Source organism: Rhinopithecus roxellana, chromosome 15 (genome assembly GCF_007565055.1).
Source record: "Rhinopithecus roxellana isolate Shanxi Qingling chromosome 15, ASM756505v1, whole genome shotgun sequence".
Classification (NCBI taxonomy): Eukaryota; Metazoa; Chordata; class Mammalia; order Primates; family Cercopithecidae; genus Rhinopithecus; species Rhinopithecus roxellana.
The window spans coordinates 6,323,384-6,330,674 of record NC_044563.1 but is presented as its reverse complement, the minus strand read 5'-3'; positions in this window follow the sequence as shown (position 1 = coordinate 6,330,674).

The window sequence follows — 7,291 nt, the reverse complement described above, 5'->3', positions numbered from 1 at the left end:
GTCACAGTTCCAGGCCCATGTGCATGGAATGACTTGTTTCGGTCTCACAATCACTTGGGTATGTTCTTCTTACACAGCCCATTTTATAGATGGGAAGGCAGAGGCACGGAGGGTTAAGACGCTAATCTAGGTCACACAGGTAAGTGACAGAACCAGGATTTAAGCCCAGACCTCACGCCTAACGCCCTCCATGCCAGGCGCCCAGGTATGTGCCCACCGAACCCTCTCATTCACCCACAGATACCCCCGGGACTTAGCCCCATTCGCACATGGGAACGCCAAGGCCCAAAGAGGGGAAGCGTCAGCCCAGCGAGGAGGAGGCAGGGCAGGCAGGGCTGCAGCTGTCTGGCCCAGACCCCTGAGCTCTCCTCCATCTGCCCCACCTGGCTGGCCTGGGCCTTGGCAGAGCCCCCTCACCCCAGAGCTGGCTTCAAGAACGAGTCCTCCTGGTGCCGTACGCAGAGGGTTCCCCATTTACCCTGGGCTCCCCTCAACAAGGACGGGACTCCCAGGCCCCACTGAGCCTCTGAAGCTTTGAGGAGTAGTGAGGGGCACCCAACCCAGACTGGGGAGGGCCCAGCCCTCCTGAGAGGTGTGTGGCCTCCCTGGAGGGGAGCCTCACTCCCAGGGCAGGCTAGGAGTTCTGTCCCAGGAGGACAGGCCTCTTCGGGGGCCTCCTCCCAGTTGCTCCTGCATTCATGACAAGTTCAGCCCCTGTGAGTTGGGGGGAATTCCTCGACAGCTCCCTGGCCAGGGAGGGGGCGCTCGGGATCCTGAAACACCCCTCCCACCTGCCAGTACCCACCAACATGGGTCCCTGATTTGCTGTGTGGCCTTAGACTAGTGGCTGCCCTCTCTGGGCCTCACTCCCAGCTGAGACCTACAGACTCAGCCCCTGCCCAGCCCTGCCTGGCACCCGCTTGATCTGTCTGAGCTCCAGAGAACGGCAGGGCTGGGCTGTCACATGCTGAGCCACGTGACTGGCAGCGGCTGGGGGCTCCATCCCACACAGAGGACAGGGGCTCTGCAGTCCCTCACTGCTACCCTATCTAAATCCTCACAGACCACCAGTGTGGGTGTGGTCCAGAAGACCTCACCGCCCTCCCAGGTAGGCAGGGAGCTGGCGGGTGGGGGCTGTGATGAGCACCTCCCAGGTGCCAGGTTGGCCCAGAGGCCCCAGGGCCAGGAGCCATGGAGACCCAGGGCACCAGGTAGATGGCAGCAGCAGCAGGCCCAGGAAGGGGTATAGAGGAGGCTCCTCCCCCACACCTGTCACCCTGTCCCCTGCCTGTCCACATCCACAGCAGCTTGCACATCATCCCTGCAGCACGCTGGCTCAGACAGGTGTATCCGGGGCGGGCTGGGGGCAGGCAGGGACAGGCTTTGGCACAGCTGCCTGTGCCAAACCTGAGGAGGATCGAGACTACAGGAACCACCAAGGTGACCGTGGCATCATGACCACGATCCTAAGCAGAGAGGGAAGCACTCCTCCTGGGAGGCAGAGGGGACATCCAGGATGGGTGCAGACCCACCTCTGGAGCGAGAAGCTCTGCCACACACACCCCCCATGTTCACATCCCACCCCTTCTGCCCCCACTTCCTCGTTTATAAAATGTTAGATCTGGCCGGGCGCGGTGGCTCAAGCCTGTAATCCCAGCACTTTGGGAGGCCGAGACGGGCGGATCACGAGGTCAGGAGATCGAGACCATCCTGGCTAACATGGTGAAACCCCGTCTCTACTAAAAAATACAAAAAACTAGACGGGCGAGGTGGCGGCGCCTGTAGTCGCAGCTACTTGGGAGGCTGAGGCAGGAGAATGGCGTGAACCCAGGAGGCGGAGCTTGCAGTGAGCTGAGATCTGGCCACTGTACTCCAGCCTGGGCGACAGAGCGAGACTCCATCTCAAAAAAAAAAAAAAAATGTTAGATCTGGGGGAAGACAGGCTCTATAAATGGGGTGGCCTGTGGGGTGATGTGGAGGGACACAGAAGCACAGGGCGCTGGGAGAGGAGCAGGCACGAGGTGTGGTCCCTGAGATGGTATTTCTAGACTCCAGCCACCTTTGGGTGTGACCTCTTTGTTTTGCAGAAGGGGAAACTGAGTCTTGGATAGGATGTAGCAGGACGAGCCACAGACAAAACTCCTCAGACACCGGATTAAAGAAGGAAGAGGTTTATTCAGCCAGGAGCATCGGCAGACTTGCATCTTAAGAGCTGAGCTCCCTGAAAAATAAATTCTTGGCCTTTTTAAAGGCTTACAACTTTAAGGGGTCCACATGAAAGGGTCGTGATAAATCAAGCAAGCATGGGGAAGGTGACTTGCTTGACGAGTCCTCAAACTTCAGCCATGTGTAAACTGGTCAGCCTCCAGAGTGACCAGAGCAAGGCTGTTGTCCTCAGCAGCAGCTTGGTCTCGTCTCAGGATCAGCTGGATTGGGTGATCTGCGTCCTGCTGGCTGGTCTACTTGTCCTGAGCTGCCAGTGTTAGCTGACTGTGATGAATCTAAGATACAACACATGCAAGTTGAACAGCAGTGGGAGTGGACAAGATTTTAGTACAGGGCCCATCCTATATGGGTCTTAGAGAAATTAGATTTTACTTTTTAACTAAACAGAGTCATTAGATTTAAAGGGGTGTCAGGCTTATAGGCATTTTTATGTACCTAATTATGAATACTTTGGCAATTCTTAAAGCCTGCATTTGTTTCTTAAGGTTAATTCCCCTAGTTCTTGGAGGTCACCTTTAATTTGACCTATGATGTGGGGGTGGCCGACCAAACAAAATCTTATAGGGCAAATACTCAGTTTGTTTGGTGGGGGTGCACCTGACTTGGAGAAGGACCATAGGCAGAAACCTGATTCTATCTTAAATAAATTTCCTGGCAATATTTCTTCAGTAGCTGCTCAAGTGTCTGGTTCACGCATTCCACCTTCTCCTGAACTTTGCGGCCGATAGGCTGTGTGTCTCTTCCATTTGATTTTTGACAGTCCTGTTAAATCTCGCACTATTTTAGCTACAAATGCCGGCCTATCGTCTGACTTGAAAGTTAGAGGAAGTCTAAACCTGGGGATAATGTCTTTTAACTATGCTTTAGTCACTTCTTGTACTTTTTCTGTCCTGGTGGGGAAAGTTTTAACTCATCCTGAAAAGGTGCAAACAAGCGCTAGCATGTACCGACAGCCTCCTGCACGGGGCAGTTCTGTAAAGTCTACAAGCGGGTTTTCACAAGGCAGGGCTCCTTCTCCTGTTCAGTTTCCCAGAGGAGGGTTCGTTTTCTGCCCCTTTTGTAACTCCATCTAGTGGCTTAGCCATCGGTGAGAAACTGGAATCCAGATACGGCCGAATCCCGCTGCCTTTAAGTTCTAATGTGACCGTGGGCTCCTGGGAGCCTAATGAGAAGGTGCCGGGTCTGTCCTATTCCCTACATCCTTCAGCTTCTGCCAGCCTGATCAGGTCAGAATTTGGTTCCTCCAAGGCGCGGCAGCCCTTGGCCGATGGCCTCTTGGTCTCGCAGCCTTAGCCATTTCCCTCATTGCCTTCTGAACATTTATCTTTCTAGTTTTCTTTTTGTATCTGGCACATTAATCTTTCTCTAGCCTTGTCCAGCTCTTGAATCCCTGCCCAGCTTGACTTCTTCCACGTCTGCATCTCCATCCACGTCCTCTCACATTGTTAATTTTTTTTATAAGAGCTGTTGCCAACAGATTGGCTTTTTTTCTTTAAGCCTTTAATTTACTTTCCTTTTTTTTTTTCTGAGTTTTTCTGCTCCCACGTCCAGCTGGCGGGGTCAGGCAACGGCATGGGCCCTGCCCTCGCACACTGCTGTCTCTCCTATTTCCTTTTGATTTCCTTTTTTTACACTTACTCTTAGTCTTTTTTTTCTTTTGCTCTTCTCCTGGCGCCGATCTTTAGCTTCCTTTTTTTTTAGATGGAGCTGGGCTGGGGAGAGGGATTGAACCTTGGCGTGCCTCGCCGCCATGCTTGCTGCTTTTGCTCTTCTCCTGGCGCCGATCTTTAGCTTCCTTTTTTTTTTTTTTAGATGGAGCTGGGCTGGGGAGAGGGATTGAACCTTGGCGTGCCTCGCCGCCATGCTTGCCTGCTTTTGCTCCTTCCCGTTTTGTTCCCTGGTCACAGTTAACATGCACCTTGGTGGCCACTTTTATAGACTGGGTGGTATTCACGCCTGCAGCTTCCGCTTGATGTCACCCTGGGCTTGCCCTACAAATGAAGTAATCACCATATGCTGATGTTCAGCAGCCTCAGAGTTAAACGGGGTGTAAAGCCAGAATGCTTCATAAAGTCTCTTACAAAGCTGACTTAGGCTCTTGTCAGCTCCTTGAAGCACTTCTGAAATTTTTCTTTTTTTTATTTTTTTTTGAGATGGAATCTCGCTCTGTCGCCAGGTTGGAGTGCAGTGGCTCAATCTCGGCTCACTGAAAGCTCTGCTTCCCAGATTCACGCCATTCTCCTGCCTCAGCCTCCCAAGTAGCTGGGACTACAGGCGCCTGCCACCAGGCCCGGCTAATTTTTTGTATTTTTAGTAGAGACAGAGTTTCACCGCATTAGCCAGGATGGTCTTGATCTTCTGACCTCGTGATCCACCTGCCTCGGCCTCCCAAAGTGCTGGGATTACAGGCGTGAGCCACCGCGCCCGGCCCTGAAATTTTTCTTATATTAATGGCTTTCTTTTTACCAACTCTTAGCCCCTGCAGAAGTGCCTCTCGGTGCCTCTGCAAACGCTGAAACTGAGTTGCATCCTCCGGGTCCTTTTTGTCCTTTTTGCCAGAGTTCGGCAGGCCCTTTTCTTTATATAATGCTCCATGCACTTGGAGGGTTAAACAGGCATACCGAGAGTCAGTGTAAATGTTTACAGTCTTACCTTTGCTGAGTTCTAAGGCCCAGATGAAAGCAATGAGCTCCGCTTTCTGGGCTGAAGTGTTTCCTGGGGCAACGATCTGGCTTTAACGACAGTGTCCAGGGTTACCATCGCCTATTCTGCGTCTCTCTCTCCTTGTGGGTTGATGAAGCTGCTCCCGTCCACATACAGCTCCTAGTCTGCTGATGCCCAAGGCTGGTCCCGGAGGTCAGGTCTGCCAGAGTAAACTGAGTCCAACACCTCTGCACAGTCATGCTCGACAGGACTCTCTGATACCAAGAGCAAGGTGGCGGGTTCAGGGTGTTTCCAGTTTAGTGGTTGAAAAAGGCTGATAGGCCGGGCGCGGTGGCTCACGCCTGTAATCCCAGCACTTTGGGAGGCCAAGGCAGGTGGATCATGAGGTCAGGAGTTTGAGACCATCCTGGCTAACACGGTGAAACCCTGTCTCTACTGAAAATACAAAAAATTAGCTGGGCCTGGTGGCAGGTGTCTGTAGTCCCAGCTACTTGGGAGGCTGAGGCAGGAGAATGGCGTGAACCCAGGAGGCAGAGCTTGCAGTGAGCAGAGATGGAGCCAACGCACTCCAGCCTGAGTGACAGAGCGAGACTCCGTCTTCAAAAAAAAAAAAAAAAATTAGCCAGGCATGGTGGCGGGCACCTGTAGTCCCACCTACTTGGGAGGCTGAGGCAGGAGAATGGAGTGAACCCGGGAGGAGGAGCTTGCAGTGAGCCGAGATCGTGCCACTGCACTCCAGCCTGGGCGACAGTGCAAGACTCCGTCTCAAAAAGAAAAAAAAGAAAAGGGCTGATAGATGAAAGTCTGTTGCCCCTGTCCCCAGACATGGGCCTGGTCATCACAATAGATAGGTCCTCGTGTCTCCCTGAGAGGCATTTGCGTAGCTTGAGGATGGCCATATCTGAGACGGCCCGCTTGACTATCTTGACTTCCTTCCCTGGCCTCTCAGGGCTCCGATCCTCCCCTTGGAGGTGAGACCTGGGGCGTGTTAGCTCCTGAATCTCATTTCTGGGAGGGCTGTTGGCCTCGGTAAAGGGGGGTAGGCTGGGGCATATGGAGAAAAAATTTCTGTTACCTCTAGCGACTCCTACAAAACTGGCTTCTCTTGCTGTTTCTGGGACTCTCCTTTTAACTGTGTGTCTACTGGCGAAACTGCTCTTACTCTCACTTTCAGCTTTTTTGTTTTTCTTTTGCAATAAGCTGTTAAATAGGGCTGGATTTACGCTGGTTTTTGTTTATATTATATTTAACTATGAGTTAATATAAAGGAATTGATCTGGGTCCACTGGCTTTCCTCTGACTCTTGTCACCACCTTAAATACATTGCCAACTGCTCCCTGTCTATACCTTCGGTCGGCCATCCAACACCAAAAGAGGGCAATTCTAATTCACAGAGAGTTCTCAGCCTCTTTTGGGGGCAACAGGGGTTAACTTTATAATCCCCTCCAAAACCTTTCATAACATGCATTTTAATAGAGTAAGTTTTGGCTAAGCGCGGTGGCTCATACCTGTAATCCCAGCACTTTGAGAGGCCAAGGCGGGCAGATCATGAGGTCAGGAGATCGAGACCATCCTGGCTAACATGGTGAAACCCCGTCTCTACTAAAAATACAAAAATTAGCCGGGTATGTTGGCGGGCGCCTGTAGTCCCAGCTATTCGGGTGGCTGAGGCAGGAGAATGGTGTGAACCCGGGAGGCGGAGCTTGCAGTGAGCGGAGATCGCACCAACGCACTCCAGCTAGGGCAACAGAGTGAGACTCCGTCTCTAAACAACAAAAAACAAACAAAAATAGAGTAAGTTTTGATGTTTTGATGAGTTTTCTCTTATTTTTTTTTTCTTTTTTTGACTTTTTTTTTAACATAGTTCCTAGCGGAGTGGGCTTACTTTGTGTCTGACCTATTGTTCTCTCGAGACGAAACAACATTCACGTTACAAGAAGGAAAGGGTAAAAGGTCACTCACTCATCTAATTCACACTAAATCAAAATCAAAGCTAAAACCAAAGTGTCGTTAAAGGCACACCTGTTCGTCAAGCAATTTAAGCCAAGTCAAAATCAAAACAAAACCCAAAGTGCCAACAAAGGCACACCGTGGGTGGTCAGGCCACGCTTCCACTCAGATGGAGTAGGCAAGTTCCCAAGACCAGTCTTACCGTGTTTCAAATGTCCGGACTCCAAGTGCCAGTTCCTTCCCGTTGTTCAGCCACTGCTTTGATCCTCCATGGGGGCCTGCTGTGCACTGCTCTGACAAGGCATCCCACCAGGGCAAATGCTTATCCAGGAGTGCTCTCAGGATCTGCATCGCTCAAGCTGGCTGGAGTCCCCTGCAGGGATGCTCTACAGGGAGGCATAAGCTGCCTAAGGGGCTGCCTTGAACACCCATTAATCATCTTGCTGCCCGG